The 16,505-nt window shown below is 44.7% G+C and overlaps 1 protein-coding gene across 1 annotated transcript in view; it reads left to right on the top strand.

Annotated features, from left to right (window-relative positions):
• The window catches only part of ACVR1B (activin A receptor type 1B), a gene marked incomplete in the record, with an annotated part of 48,590 nt that continues 32,085 nt past the window's right edge, over positions 1-16,505 (top strand). Inside the window, 1 exon segment of the mRNA XM_027766198.1 lies at positions 1-24.

Consider the following 16,505-nt stretch of genomic DNA (forward strand, 5'->3'; position numbering starts at 1 on the left):
GGTCCGGGCCCCGGGGGATCCAGGGTGAGTCCCGGGGCGGGGTGCGGGGGCCGGGATGGAGAGGACCGGGCGAGGGCGAGGCCTCGAGCCGCGGCCCCTGGGCTACAGCGCGCCCCCTCTCCACGCGCACAATATGGCCGGGCGGGGGGCGCGGAGGATTCGGGGTGACCCCCGCTCAGCTTCCTCTCGATCTCCCAGGCGCGGCGGTGCAGCCGCGACCCAGCTCACGCAGGGCCCCTAGGGACTAAGCCCTCTTCCAGGCGGAACTGGATTTGGGGAGCTCTCGGGGGTCGCGCTTGTGCCCCCGTGTTCGCAGAGGGGGATCCGAGCTTCCTTCCCCAAGATTTGCAGGTCCATGGCCTCTGCCCTTCAGCATGTCCTGGGGCGAGGGGCTTTATTCTCTCTTTCCAGATGCGCCTGGGGGGCGCCTTCCCTCCCGCCAAGATTGTGGGGTTCAGGCGACGGGGTCTCTGCTGCCCCGAAGTATCCTGACGTTAAGAGTCCTTGCGCACCTCGGGCTGTAGGGGAAGGGTCTCTAACCTTTCCTTCAGATCCTGCGCTTGGGGTGTCTCTCCCCCTCCCGCCCTTGCCTCCTTAATGTTCTGGGGAAGGGAGTCCCATTTCCCCTCCCTCAGCCCCTGGAGTTCAGTGGGGCAGAACCCCCAGCCTCCAGTACCCAAGCCCGTGGGAGCCCTTTGGAGGAAGTGGGACGCACAGGCCCCTAAACGCTTTTGGAGCTTGGCTTTGAGTCTCTCTAACCCTATGAAACCTGGTTCCCGAAAGGTTCATTAGAATCTAGGTGTATTTGCTTTCCTCCTCACCTCCCCCACCCCACCGCAGGGTGCCCATTGAGTTAATCACTTTGTGGGTGCCTTTCAGGTGAAATCCTAGAACCTGCCTCCAACCCCCAAGATGATTTAAAGATCCCACCACTGAATCATCTCCCTAGCCCTTGGTCAGTACTTATTTACCTTCCCGCACAATCCCTCTTCCCAGCACCCCCAACACGCCCCTTACCTTCCAACCCCCACCGCCTTCTGCTCGCCTGACACCACCTCCGCCCTTCCCTCCCTAGGGGTGGATGCCTTTCTGTGGGACACTCCACCGGGTGTGCTGTTCAGGAGGCTTGGGGTCTAAGAAGAGCATATTTCATTTAACAAGAGTCGCCTCAAACGTGTGTTGGCATTGGGGCGGCAGATGAAGGTTATGTTTGGCAGTTGTATTGGAGTGATTATTGACCCACAGATGGATCTGGGAGAGCCGATCAGGATTGTACCCGCTCCCGATGTACAAAGCCTGCTGCTTTGACTTCTCAGCAGCCCCTAACCTTCCAGCTAGGGGAGATCAAGTGTGTGTGTTCTGTGGCTCTCATTGCCACTAAAAAGAATGATTCTCAGGTGGGTTCAGGCTTCTTAAATAAGCCAGACCATCAAGAAGTGACACCCTGCCACTTTGGAGTCTCAAAAAGCAAGTTCATTATCTCTTGCTTTGATACTTATTCCCAGTGGTATAGCCTTGCAGTGGGGTCTTTGTTCACTGGCTAATGCTTCTGCTAGGCACCTCGCATGTGTTCTTTGGTCTGGCTGTTCTGTGGCATAGGTGGCTGGGCGCTAGGGTCTGATAAACATGGTGAAGGTGTATGACAGAGCCTGACATGTGTGGTGTATGATTTTCATAAAAGATGTGGCTGGGCCTTATTATAGGCCATGTTTTTGGAATGTGTAACAGTGTTGTTTGTCTAGTGGGGTAGGAAAAATAGGACTCAGCCATCAGGTTTGTATTTTTACGTGTGTCTGAATAAATCTGCAAATTCCTCCCATAAGAATTTTTATCCTGTCCCTAATATAGCCAGGGTCATTTCCCTGCTGATCTGGTGTAGTGTCTTTGGGGTTTTCCTTGTTGTGAGACTAGTTAAGAGTGTTTAATTGATAATCCAGCTGGTTTGGAATGGGGCAGAGTTCATTTTTTGGTAACCTTCCTAAAATGGATATTTGTTGGGGTGACGGTGGGTGGGCATAATAGAAAGTTAAGTTTCTTTTTTTGGTAAATTGGAAATTAGGTTGTGTGTCCAGCAAACATTCTCAAAGGCCTTTAAACTTCTTGGCCAGACACTACAGTTTTTTCCGGGACGCATCTAGTTGCCAATAGTGCATGCTACAGAGACCACTGTTGCAAAAGGCTTAAAGTAAAACGTCAGTTCTGGGAAAATAGAGGCTGTGGGATAACAAGAAGTTGATTTTTTTTCCTCCCCTGCATTTCCTATGTAGTGTTTCCCTACGTGGGCTGGAAGAGTGAGAGCTAGGCAGCTGGGATGCCGGTACTGGCCCTGAGATGAGGGCAGTAAGGGATAGGGGTTTCTGTTCATTAATGAATTAACTGGGGCTTGGTAAAAAGGCCAATGATAAGGAGAAGGAGTTTCGGGTTAGAAACAGCATCCATTTGATAGGTGTTTTAAAGCCCAGCTTTGGAGTTTTCACTGTAATATTTAAAAATGTCAAATTGAGCTAGTAGCAGGAGAACATGACATTCATCTAAGACAAAAGCAACAAGAAAGACACTTGAAGTTCTGCTAGAAACAATTTTAATTTCTGAGAATAGACAAAATCTCATTTCAACTCAGGTCTTGTCATTTTGTTGCATGGACATGGATTTGAGGTATACAGTGGAAGTGAGCTCTTGTAAAGGAAGAGAGAATCTCTGATAAGTTTTGTTAACACAGCTCCTGGAACAGATGTGATAAAGCCTATTAAAATGGCTACTCTGGTTAAAGGTTAGAGCCAGGTGGAGGGAGGAGGCTGACTCTCCGTTCCAGAACTTCGCTCCCTTAGGGTTGTGTCCTTGAACAAGTAGTTTAACCTTTCCTTGACTGCCTCAGTTTTCTCCCCATAAAGTAGGGAACTCATTCTGTGTCACTCTTATTGGGACATTTGTGAGACTGACTGATAGCCAGTTGGCAGGGAGGTATTTTTAGATGCCGTTTCTGACTTCAGTGAATAAGCAATGTTGGGTTACTTTTTATCTTATGGGGCAGAATAACATACTCTGTGATTGATAGGCGGCCACATGTCACTGTGTGGTTCATTCCTTCTTATTTGTGCTTTTTGTAGACCTGTTTCAGATTTCCTCAAGTTAATTTGTGCCTTTGGCAGGCCCTTTCACCGTGGACGGGCAGCATACCTGCGCTAATCAAAGGCGGTCTGGAGGGAGTGACCTGCTTTAGGCTTTATTGGTTTGGCAACGTTCTAATTCTTACGCAACTCCTGGTATGTTTATGGCACTATGTAAATGTTACATAAGAACATGGAGGCTGAGAGGTGGCCAGAATGGTGGCTGTGAACACAGGAAGGTTAGACTGAGGACTTCATCTGAAAGGACCTTGGGGATCTGCAGTGAGTGCAGGAGGAAGCTGCACTTTATTTTCTTCTAAAAACCTTTTTGGATGATTGTGTCTTTCAGGTGGACTGCTGTGTTATAAATAGGTTTATTCTCCACCGGTGAGCTAATTGTAACCTTGCTACCCAAATATGAATCAGTAAACGAGGAGACGAGGAGACGTGCTGCTTCTTCAGCGTGTCCTGTTGAAGCTGCTTGTTGCATTAGGGAACAGGAGTTGAATTGCGTTGCAGTCTGTTCTCATAATAGCTCAGGAGTATAGGGTGTTGAGGTGGAGTGGAATTCTCAGTTCATGGTGCTTTACATCATCTCTGTTTTTGAAGGTTAAATTAGAATTCTAAAGTGGCTCTTTTGTTTTAATTTTGAAATCTTTATTGTTTACCATTCCGTTTTTGCTCAGAGTAGCAGTGAACATTCATTCTGGAATCTTGCCTCTTTGTCTGGAGTGCTCGTGTGATTTGTCTGTTACAGTAGAAGTTGATGTAAGAGGGTCTTATCTCATTTTCCTCTTAGTGTTTATAAAAAGAAAATCCTGGAGTCCTCTGTCTCCTCAGTCCTCCTGGGCCTGGGCATGCTGCAGGCACCCGCAGCCCATCAGCTCCACCTGAGCCGGGCGGCGGACACCTTTCCTGTGCTCGGCTCCTCAGATGCCATGCCCTTCCTGCAGGCTGCCTTGCACGTCTCTGGCTCTGCAGGCACTGCCTCACGGTCAGGTGCAAGTACCTGCTCTCGGTTTCTGCACTTCCCAGTTTTTCTCTCATGCTTGGTGTTGTCTGAGCTCGTTCGTCAGAGGCATCCTCTCTGCTCTTGTCTGTTCTCTCTGCCGGCTGGTTTCTCTGTCATAGTTAAATGGAATGCCAAGCAAAAAATACTATTTCTGAGAGTGTCTTTCCCTTATTTACTCTGTAGAGTTGCCAGAGTTTGCTTTAGCTGTAACGTCTCCATCCCAGGCGGTTTCATCTGCTCTCCAGGTTTCAGAGACAGTACCACTCCATGGAATGCTGGTCATCTTTTTCTTCTCTCTGCCCAGTCTTAAGCCTGCGTTTGCCTTGCTAAATATTTTGAATTTAACATAATGAAAGAACTGCTTTTCCTTTTATTTTTATTTATTTATTTAAAGAATAATTTTATTTAACTTTATTTTATTTTGACCAGAGAGGGACAGAGTGAGAGAGAGAGAGAAAGTGAGAAAGCAAGTTGCCAGGTTCAGGACTCGAACCACAGCCAGCCATGTGGGAGTCCAGCACCCTTAACCACCATGCCACCTGCCGGCCCCCTGCCTTTCCTTTTAAAGTGTCACCCCCCCCCCATATTTATGCAGTTATGTTACATATAGGAGATTTTTTATCCATTTGGTTGGGTATGTGCCTGGAATAGCTTTTGGCATGGGGAACAAGAGAATGCAATGAACAAAAGTCTCTAAATTTCTACTGTGACAGAACTTAAAATTGCAGTGGCTTATACTGAAAATCAAAAATAAACACAATTATCAGTCATGAGTGCTATGAAGAAAATAAAGGGTGATGTGCCCAGTGTGCCTGGAGCTGCCTTTTCACATCTCTTTCAGTGTCACAGTTGCATCTGTAAAATGGGGCCAGACAGTCAAGTCTCTTTTTCATGGTAGCTGTGTTCTGGGAAATTGCCATGAACACTGAATTAGCCAGTACTCCTAGGCTTAGGTTCCTCAAATCTCTGATCACATTTTCATCAGCTCATCAATATATAAACTTGTCTTAAGTATTTCTGGTTAAGGATACCTTATTTAGTATATATCGTTGATTCAGTAACAGTGAACTCGACCGACAGCAGCACTGTAACTCATGTCGGAACCTAGTTTACCTGACACGTGTGTTTTTGCTGTAAAGCACATGGGAACACTGGGCTGACCTTCAGCTCTATGCTTGGGACCTTTTATTTTTATTTTTGTTTTTGCCAGAAGGTGTGTGTACTCACCGAGGAGAGAGAGGGGAAGAGAAAGAAAGCACCCTCCATGCGTCATGGTCACGCTGCTGTCTTTTCTTCATTTCTCCTTCCTTTCGGTATCTTGGGCACCATGCACACACACCTGCTGTTTCTCAAGCCACCAGGTCCAGGACTTGAACTGTGTGGCTGGACATGTAGGATTCACCTGCCTTATCCACCAGGCCACAGGCTGATCCGGGACCATTGTAAGTAACAAAGTCATTGAGAGAAAGCCTGGCACTAAATAGCCTGCAAAAAAGACATGTGTTCATAGTCTAAGAGTTGAAACAAGAAGGCAGAGTGTTGCCTTGTTTGACCTTAACTGGGAACATATGTGTCGGGCAGCTCGAATTTTCCACCGCCCTGTGCGTGCCTGTTAATGACAGGAAAGTACCACAAACATTGATTTGGGGGATTATAGATGTATTTGCAAATTTGCAAATAAGGCGTCTGAATAATGAGGATCAAATGTATTTCGTTAGTGCAGTAGAGATGATAGAGATAAAAATTGTACCATGTAGAATTCCAAAGATTCCCAAGTGGTTTTGCTGAGCCAAACTTTAATACCTGAAGTTAAAAGTCCCATTTCTGGACTATAAATAAACTAAACACATACACGCATATTGAGTAACTACCTACACATTAAAGATCACTTTAATGTGTGTTTATTGAGCATCTGCCATGTGTCGACTGCTGTTGTAGTTACCAAGCATGTAGCTGTAAACCGAAGGAGATGAGACTGCTCCCCTCATGAAGCTTGCCTTCTGGCCAGTGGGCTAGACCACAGACAGAAAGACAGTACAGGGACCAGCAGTTAGCGTAATGGCTATATCGCTGGACTCCCATGTAGTCGACTGCGGTTCAAGTCCCAGACCCGGTGGCTTAACCTCACGCCGGTCGTGTGTGCTTGTGTGCGTGTGTGCCCAAGATCCTGAGAGGAGAATGGAGGAGAAGGGTTTGCGGCGAGGCCATCCCCCCTGGGGGGTGATTTCTCACTTTCTGTCTTTCTGTCTCTCTCTGTCTTTCTGGCGAGCGCACGCGCCCTACAGCAAAAAACCTCTCCAAAAAGAAAGAAAGAAAGACAGACAGACAGACAGACAGTACAGGGTGATTTCATCTGCCCTAGTCCACCCTCTGTCTTTGACTCCCAAAGATGTCAAGCCTTTGGTGGGTACATACCTACTCCAGCTATTCAAACACTAGGTTAGGAACTACTGTAAAGGGGTTTTACAGATGTAAGTTCCAATCAGTTGAAACTGTCGTGGTGGGCCTGACCTAATGAAGGAGCCCTTTGAAAGCAGAGATTTCTCAGCTAGTTGCAAAAGAGGATGCCAGAGATGCTGCAGCTGGTTTGGGAGCGACCAGACATGCATGTTGTGAACCACCCATTCTAGTGGGCACGTGGCGAGAAACTGTGGCCAGACTTGAGCTGAGAATGGTCCCCAGCTGATGGCTAGGAGGCAAATGGGGACCTCAGTCCTTCAACTGCAGGTCAGTGGGTTTTGCCAACATCCTGTATGCTCGGATGGGGCCACGTCCTAGAGGAGCAAGCAGCCCTAGCTGACAGCAGTCCTGCTGTGCCTTGACTTCTGCCCTGCAGAAACTGTGAAATAGTAAATTAGTAAATAGACCTTTTTTTTTTTTTTTTGAGAGTTTTTTTTTCCTATAGAGCACTTGCACTCACTGGAGAGAGACAGAGAGACAGATAGTGAGAAATCGCCCTCCTCTTGGGATTTTGGTCTCTCTCTCTCTCTCTCTCTCTCTCACACACACACACACACACACAGTGTGAGTTTTAAGTCGCCAGGTCTGGGACCTGAGCCACGGTCAGCTATGTGGGACTCCAGCACGTAACCATTACGCCATCTGCAGGTCCCAGTAATAGGCACTTTAAATAAAAACAAGAACCGTGGGAGTGGGGAGTGAATCAGTCAATGATGGTGAAGAGAAGTAAAGCCAGAAGTAAAGGAATGACGAGAAATACCCCAGGATAGGCATGAGGTTACCTGAGGCATGGTGCCCAGCCATTCCCTAACCCGTCTCAAGTGAGAGTAGGTCTCTCATAGCCTGTAACTGTCTTCTGAATATTGTGACTGTTTGGAGGGGATGGGAGAATTGTGGGTGCTTTAGAGATCAGGTTTTTTTGTTTTGTTTTGTTTTGTTGTTTTTTTGAGAGAGAGATTTTTGCTATAGGACGTGTGCTTTTGCCCGGGAGACAGTGAGATAGACAGAAAGTGAGAAATTATCCCTCCCCTCTTCCCTGGGAGGATGGCCATGCCACAATCTTCCATTCTCCTCTTGGGATTTTGGGCGCACATGTTCACACACACACGCCTGGCATGAGTTTGAAGCCACCAGGTCTGGGACTCGAACTGCAATTAGCCATGTGGGAGTCCAGCACATTAACCACTATGCTACCTGCTGGCCCCTAGAGATCAGTTTTTTTGGTGCTTGGTACATTTTGAGTTGAGGAATATGGGAACTGAAGCACATTTTTAAAAGTAGTTATTTGTAGAATATTTGTCTTGACCCAAATCCTCATGTATTATCTTAAAATATGTTTGTATATTACACTTTACACTTGTAGATTACAAGGTTGAATCAAACCCAGCAGTGTTCATTTCTTTTCTTTTAATTGCCGAGAGGGCACATGTGCTCGACAGAGAGAGAAAGGGAGAGAGCAACCCGCAGTGGGGCATAGTCACCCCACAGTCCCTTCCCCATTTCTCCATCCTTGGCATAGGATATGCTCACACCTACCCTGTTTCTCAAGCTGCTCAGGCCAGGATTCAAACCATGGTTGGCCATGTGGGATCCAGCTCCCTTAAGCATTAGGTTATGTGCTGGCCCCACAGTCTTCCTTTCTTTTCTTTCTTTTCTTTTTAAGAATTATTTTATTTAACTTTATTATTTATTTATTCATTCATTCTAATTTGACCAGAGGGGGACAGAGTGAGAGAGAAGGAAAATGAGAAAGCAAGCCACCAGGTCCAGGACTCAAACCATTGTTGGCCATGTGGGAGTCCAGCACCCTTAACCACCATGTCACCTGCTGGCCCCAACAGTGTTCATTTCTAATATCGAGGACATGTGGAGCACTGAGCTGAGTGCTGAACGAAGCACTGAGGAGAGAGTGAGATTGGCCTTTTTTACTGCTTATTGGGACTATCACAGACTGCGGACAGTGCACGTCTTTCTCATTCACTGGGGTGATCCTTGTAATAAAAGCTCTGATTTATTGAGTGTTTACTATGTAGTCAAGCATTTTGCTAAGCACTTGTGTTATGCAATTTACTCTGTACAGTCATCCTTTGAGATGTTCTTATTCCTATTTTACAGATTAGAAAACCAGGGCCTGCAGAGGTTAAGCGGTATGCCTAAAGTCTATCTGATTCCAAAGCGTGTGCTCTTAAATCTGTAGTCACCAATGTATTATGATGACTATAAAAGTGATCGTCCAGCCAGGCTCTGCATTCCGCTTCCCGTTTGTCTGTTCTAATGCTGGATTAACTTTAAAAAGTACACCCTCTCTGTCCAGTGGCCCCACTGCTTTTATGAGGCCTTTGGAGTCAACACCAGCACCTGGAGCTTGGCGTCACGGTCAGTCTAATCTGGCTCCGTTTTACTGCCCTTGTCTCTGACTCGAACCTTGGCATTGTTGCCTCTGTCACTTTACTGTTGCCTCCGTCATATGCCTCACCTTCTATTTTTCATGCTTTGCCCTTCCTGTTCCTTTTCTGGAATGTCTTCTTCTCCGTTCTCGTCCTAGCTAGATCCAGTGTTCTCTGATGTGGGGCTGTGTCCTCCTGTGTCCCCCAGTCCATGATTTCATTCTGGCTGTGTGGAAAATGGAGGACCATCTGTTTACACTCTCCTACTTTTGACCCCAAAAAGTTGATGTCAGGAGCTGACTTATCCTTACATGGCATTGGCCTGTCACGGCGCTTTGTATATAAGTATTTAACAAATCTGTGTAATTGAATTTATTTATTTTCCATTTTCTCAGTAACATTCTAAGTCAATATTTCAATTCTGTTTTGTGTGTGTGTGTGTGTTTGGCTATAGGATGCATGTGCTCGCCAGAGAGAGAGAGAGACAGAGAGACAGAAAGCGAGAAATCACCCTCCTAGGGAGATGGCCATGCCACAATCCCTTCTCCTCCATTCTCCTCTCAGGATCTTGGGCATGCATGCACATGCGCCCAGCATGAGTTTTAAGCTGCTGGGTCCAGGACTTGAACTGTGGTTGACTGTGTGGGAGTCTAGCAATGTAACCATTACGCCATCTGCTGGCCCATGTCCTGCTTTAATTTTCTTGCATGCATAGTTGTTTATTCCAGTCACTTAAAAGTTCTGTGGATATTTGCGAGTTATGTGGAACCTAATAACCTCTCTTCCCACCTCACCTCTTTTCTACCATCTACTCTTTCATTCCATCCAGATAAACTTGCTCTCAGCCTCATTAGACCTCTTCTCAATCCTGGCTGATTTTCCCACTCCTTCATTGTCCCAGTTGCCCGAAACAATCATTCTTATCCCTCTTCCCACTCAAAACTGTGACATCCACTGTCTCCTCTCCACTCATCCATAGTCTAGCAAATAGGTCAGGAAGAAAATACTAGTGATTAACATCCTCTCCTTACTGAGCCAGAAGTATATCCAAATAAAACAAAGGAAGAGAACAGAAGGCTTCACATGTCAATTATAAGGAGAAATACTGAGTTCCTGTGGATCGTCTGAACGGCAGATGTGTCTGTATACTTAGGTCCCAGGAGCGTTGGACGTACCCCTCTTCCATTGTCACTCACTGCAGTTTCACCTTGAAGTTCTCCTGGGCAGCAGGTGGGCCCTTGCTAGATGTTCAGGTATTTACAGTCAGCTATAAATTAAGTTGCAATGACAGGTCTCCTTAGCATAAACATCAAACATCTCTTTTGACTGAGAACAAAGCTTTCATTCTCTAGACCTGAGGCTTAAGGTTGAACTTGTTTAAACAGCTCTCTAGGGTTGGGTTTGTCTCCAAGCAGAATGTCAGAAAGGCAGTTTGTAGAATGGATATAGTGTGGAGCTGGCTTTCCAAACACCTTTCTCTTATGCAAACTCCATTCCAAGACCTTTTCCCAGATTGGAATTAAATACCATGCTTATCAAGTGTCTTATTGTTAAATCTGTGGTTCTCGCCCCCCTCCCTGCCCCCTACAAATAGCTTCCTTTATTAAGTCGGTTATATTTTTTTCATAAGTGCTTTTTCCCAGTACATTTTTTTTTTCCTAGATACCACCAATTGCATGTGTGAAATTTGACTTTACCATAGTTCTTGAGAACTCTTTGTTTGGTTTTAATGTATTTTTTTTAAATCTCCTTTTGATGATTGTGAAAGGCGAAAATAAACTCGAGTCTTTTTTGCTAATGGCATGTGACTGCTTTACTGCGGCATATTTTTCTACTTAAGACTATTTAGAAGCTGGGCTGCTGGTATGGTATCAGTTCCGTCACTGCCTTCCCACCCTTTCCCCCAGGAGAACCAGACGTTACCTTTGTTCTGTGACGGTTTACTGCCAGACACCTCCATTTTTTAATCTGATTCAGGGCGTTCATAAACATTTTGGCAGTGTCTAGATCAGCAGCTATTAAACTTTCTTTTTCTTTCTTTTTAAAGCAGTGGAACCTTTTTTAAAATGAAAATGTAGAAATGTATATAACACACAGGAATGCTGAGCTACTCTGGCAGAGGCCCTTCCCAGCTCTGTACCTGAAATTATTACACTGGTTTATTTATTATTACTTTCAAGTTTGTTTAGTTTACTCACTACAGTGCTCGTGCACGTGCGTGCAAGAGAGAAGTGCTCTCAACAGTCTCGTCCTGCCTCCATCCCCTTCTCAGGCACGGATGTCAGGCACAGGCCCCTCGCTTGCCTGGCATGTCTCAGGTCGGTCAGCCTGGGCATCCCCACCCAGAGTCGGCCAGGTGGCTTCCAGCGCTGCAGTACACTAGGCCCTGAACTGCTGAGGCTGGACGTTAGGCTAAGGTACCTTGAGCACAGTGCTCTGCCAGGCACCAGGCCCAGTATTCCGTACGAGTGAGGAATGGTGAAGAGGACACTGGCTCCCTCTTGTAGAGTTCAGAGGTTCTGTGGACCCCATGGAGAGCCCAGGAATCCAGGAAAGACACTGTACTTCCAGGTTGTTTTCCTGTCATGTACTTGGTTTTTCTTTTTGTAATTGGGATTATAATATACATAATATTTTGTAAATACGGATGTATGGTCATTTTTCATTGTGAAATACATATCACCGGAAATTTACCATTTCGAAGTATACAATTCAGTGGGCGTTGAGTACCTTCATAATGTACAAAGCATCACCACTGTGTAGTTGCAGAAAGTTTTCGGTACTCGGAAAGAAAACACTGTACCCATTAAGCAGTCACTTCCCCTACTCCCCCGCCCCATCCCTCACAACCACTAATCTGCTTTATGGATATTTTGTATCAATGGAATTATGTAACATGTGGCTTCTCTCACTTAATATGTTTTCCAAAGTTCATCAATATTGTAGCATGGATCAGTAGTAGTTTATTTTTATGGCAGAATAATATTCTGTGGTATGAATAGACCACATTTTATCCATTCGTCATTTGATGGACATTTAAATTGTTTCTATCTACATTTTGTCTATTGTGAGTAGTGCTGTTACAAATATTCCCATGCAAGCTTTTATTCAAACACCTGCTTTCAGTTCTTTTTTTCGATGTTTAGTTACTTCTTCATGAGCAGGAGAGACAGAGAGAGAACAAATTCCCTAACAGGGTCTTAATGCTACAATCTTCCCGCAGCCTCAGCCATCTCCAGATGGGTACACATGTGCCTGGCACACTCAGGGAGATTTCCAGATATCAGCCTAGCATCTTCCCATCATGATCAGCCTCATAGAGCCTTACATTTTACTTGCATTTATTCTCCATCTGGGTATATACCTAAGAATGGAATTGCCAGGTTGTACAAGGGGTCTCCAGGAAGTTCTGGGAAAATATATATTCATAAATATATATTTAAAAAACTATTCATACATTTAAAATTCACTTTGCACTGTGCTGGCCCATAGTGCAGTGGTTAAGCACAGTGCATTATAAGTCAGATCCCCCATGGCTTACTGTGGTTCAAATCCTACCCTTGGCAGCTTGACAAAAACAGTGGGGCATGTGCATGCATGCCCCAAATCCTGAAAGATGGCAAAATGGAGAACAAGGGATTTTGTCATGACCATGCCACATTGGGGGATGCTTTCTCTCTTTCTCACTCTGTCCCACCCACCTCTGGTAAGCACCCCCTAGCAAAGAAAAGAAATTTTTTGTACCAAAATAAACTTGTACTTTCTTTCTTTCTTTCTTTTTTTTTTTTTTTTGCAGCAAAATAAACTCATACTTCAATATTTTTTCCACAAAAATAATTGAAGTACCCTCCCATGATAATTCTGTTTAAGTGACCGAGGAATGATCAGATCAGACTTTTCTCCCCACAGTGCCTGTGTCGTTTTACATCCCTAATGGCAACGTACAGGGGATCCAATTTCTTTAAATCTTCACCAACCCTGTGGACTTCTGGTAGGTGTGGAGTGTTATCTCATTGTTTCAATTTGCATTTGACTTTGAATTGCATCTGAGATAATGCTGAAGGATCTTTTCATGTTTTTCTTGGCCACTGATACATCATCTTTGGTCTGTTTAAGTCCTTTGGCCAGTTTTTAATGAGCTGGTTTTGGTTATTGTGTTTTAAAGAGTTTTCTTTATATATTCTGGATACTAGGCCATTATCTGGCATGTGGCTTGGAAGTATTTTCTCCCATTGTATAGGTTGTCTTTTCACTCTCATTTTGCCCTTTGATATACAAAAGTATTCGATGGTGATGAAGTCCAGTATACCTGTTTTTCTTTTGTCGCCTTTGTTATTGAAGTCATGTGTAGGAGATCATTGCCGAATTGAAGATTATGGAGATTAACCCCCATTTTTTTCTTACAGTTTTAGACTATTAAGTTTTAGCTCACTTATATAGGTCTTTGATCTATTTTGAGTTAATTTTTGTGCATGGTTTAAGGTAAAGATCTGACTTCTTTCTTTTGCATGTGGATATCCAGTTTTCCAGAGGGCATTTTCACTCATTGAAAAGACTATTCTTTCTCCTTGAATGTTCTAGGCACTTCTTTTGAAAATCTGTTGACCATAGATGCATGGGTTTATTTCTGGACTCTCAGTTCTATCCCATTGATCTATATAAATGTCTATACTTATGCCAGTACTACACTCTTTGATGCTGTAGCTTTGTAGTAAGTTCATCAGAAGTGTGAGTCTTCCAACTTGCTTCCCCCACCCCCCAACCCAAGATTGTTTCAACTATTTAAGGTTGCTTGTAATTCCATAGAAATTTTAGGATCAGCTTTTCCATTTCTGCCCCAAAGGGCGTTGGGATTTTCAAAACAATTGCATGAATTTTATATATTATGTATGTGTAATTATACATTTAATATATACACAGGTATATACTGTGTATAATCTAACCTATCTGGCTAGACAAGTTGGGTGCTCAATTTTTCAATGTCCCCAGTTTCCCCCCCATCCATAAAAAATCTTTTATAAATGTATCAGCATACCTAAGAAATCCTAGAGAAATACATATCAAATGTGTAAATAGTGTAACTGTCTCTGGGGTGGGTATTAAGGGTGCTCTCAATCTCTACACTATATATTCTGTGGTATATAGGAAATGTTTAAAACATTTTAAAAATCTCTTTCACTAGAGAGAGACAGACGGACGTGCTTGACAGGTGCTTGACCCTGCAGTCCTTCCCCAGACCTGCAGTCACCAGGATCATGCTTGCGCCTGGTGTGAGCGAGTAGATCAGGACACAAACCCAGAGCCTTCTCAAGGTCTCCGGCATCATGCTGTGCCCCTGCTGCCTGTACTACTGTGGCCTGGGCCTGTGTTTTTTTAAAACAAGGAAATATGGATAACTTTTGTAAGGAATAAATAAAAACCCAGTGAAGATAAAGTGTACTAAAAACCCAAAACTTTGTATACAATATTCATAATAGCATACAGTAACATTTACAGTCATTAAACCTCCCCACCAAATAGAATTCCCTGAAATGAATGTTAGAATCTGCAAGTTCAGTAGCAAATAAGGGCATTGATATATTCTATTCGGTCCTAGCTACTGGGTGGGAGGACAACCATTAGGCTGGAGGTGCTCGATCCTGAGAGGGGGCGCCTGTGTGGACGCACAAGAGAAGGTGGACACTTTACTGGATAAAGACAGTACCACAGGAGATGCGCAGTGAGGTCGTTTCCTAATGTGGTATAGGCATACAGGAGGGATAAGGTGTAGACCACCTGACCAGGGTAAAGGGATGGGAAAAGCCAGGGAATTAGGTGAGACGTTAATGATCATAGACTTTACTTACCTAAACATGAACAAGGGAAGGACATAGCAGTTTTGGTTAAGGACCCATCCTGGGACCAGCAGAAGACATAAAGGTTATGTTGCTGACCACGTAGTTGACCATGGTTTGAGTCCCAGACCCAGTGGCTTAAAATTCATACCAGGTGTGTGTGTGTGTGTGTGTGTGTAAGGTCCTGAGAGGAGAATGGAGGGGTAAGGATGGTGGTATGGCCATCCCCCCTGGGGGGAATGATATCTTGCTTTCTGTTTCTCTGTCTCTCTTAGTCTCTCTGGTGAACACATGCACCCTATAGCAAAAATATCTAAAATGAAACAACAACAACAACAAAACAAGCAAACAGACAAAAACCCACCCTCGACGGGGCCTAACTGTGGCATATCAGTGAAACATGACATTCTACAAGGCCGACCCCATGGGAAGGTACCAGGTCTGTATCCAGAGCCCTCCCTGAATATGCTGGGCCTATGTGTGCTGGCTAGAGTTGGGGTAAATTGTGGTGTGAGGACCCTGTTGGATTTTTTTTTTCTTCTCTTACTCATGGAGGAAAGAAAAAAAAAGATAGGTAGTCTTCGAACTACTAAGGAAATACACTGAGCTCAAGCATTGAGTGAAATCTTATACAGGAAGTAATTGCATGTAGTCTGAGAGTGAATGCTTAGTTTTTCTAGACTAAAACTATGTATGTGCCAAAGACCAGGCACCTAATGATGCTGGAGTTGGAGGAGGGGAGTGTTGGGGAGGGAATGTCTGTGCAGGTAGAAGGGAAAAAAAGCGTCCCTTGAAAAAGAAAAATTAAGAGCAAGAACTAACGTCACAAAACAAGACAGTTGGAAATTCTATGCTTTGTGAGGCAAGTTACTCATGGGGGGAATAATACTTGTAAGTATTTGTATTATGTCTCTCTAAAAGATACTTGTGAGTATTCTAGCCAGGAATTTGAACTTGAATCAAGTCATACCTCTAGCTCTAACTACTGGTTTATAGAAAATACAGAGGAGATGGGACCAGCAGGTGGCATAATGGCTACATTACTGGACTCCCATATAGTGGACCACAGTTCGAGTCTTGGACCCGGTGGCTTAAACTCACACCGGGTGCCTGTACGTGTGTGCCCAAGATCCCAAGAGGAGAATGGTGGAGAAGGGATTGCAGTGTGGCATTCCTCCTGGGGGGTGATTTCTCGCTTTCTGTCTCTCTGTCTCTCTCTGCCTTTCTGGTGAGCACACGTACATTATAGCAAAAACCTCTCCAAAAAAAAAGAAACAAAAGAAAATACAGAAGAGAGGGGCTAGCCAGGTGGTGTAGAAGGTAAGGCGTCTGGATCCCACATGGCTGACTCTGCATTCAAGTGATGGACCTGATGACTTGAAAAACACACCAGATATGTGTGCGTGTGTGCCTAAATCCCAAGAGGAGAAAGGAGAAGAGCTTGTGGCATGGCCACCCCGTCTCCGGGGGGGGGGGTGATTTCTCTTTGTCTCTCCCTCCTCCCCTTTCTCCCTTCCCCAACCCCACAAGTGTATGTGCTCTATAGCAAAGACAAAAAAAAAAAAAAAATAGAGGGGAGAGGAGCATGTTAGATGACACCACAGGAAGTCAGTCAACAAAATCCAGAACACAGGAAGCTTTAGGAGAGATAGCCTTGTTTCTTTTCCAGATAATTTGGAAGGAAAAATAACAGAACATGGGGAAA

Source organism: Tupaia chinensis, unplaced genomic scaffold, assembly GCF_000334495.1.
Source record: "Tupaia chinensis unplaced genomic scaffold, TupChi_1.0 Scaffold141469_1, whole genome shotgun sequence".
NCBI classification, from domain to species: domain Eukaryota; kingdom Metazoa; phylum Chordata; class Mammalia; order Scandentia; family Tupaiidae; genus Tupaia; species Tupaia belangeri.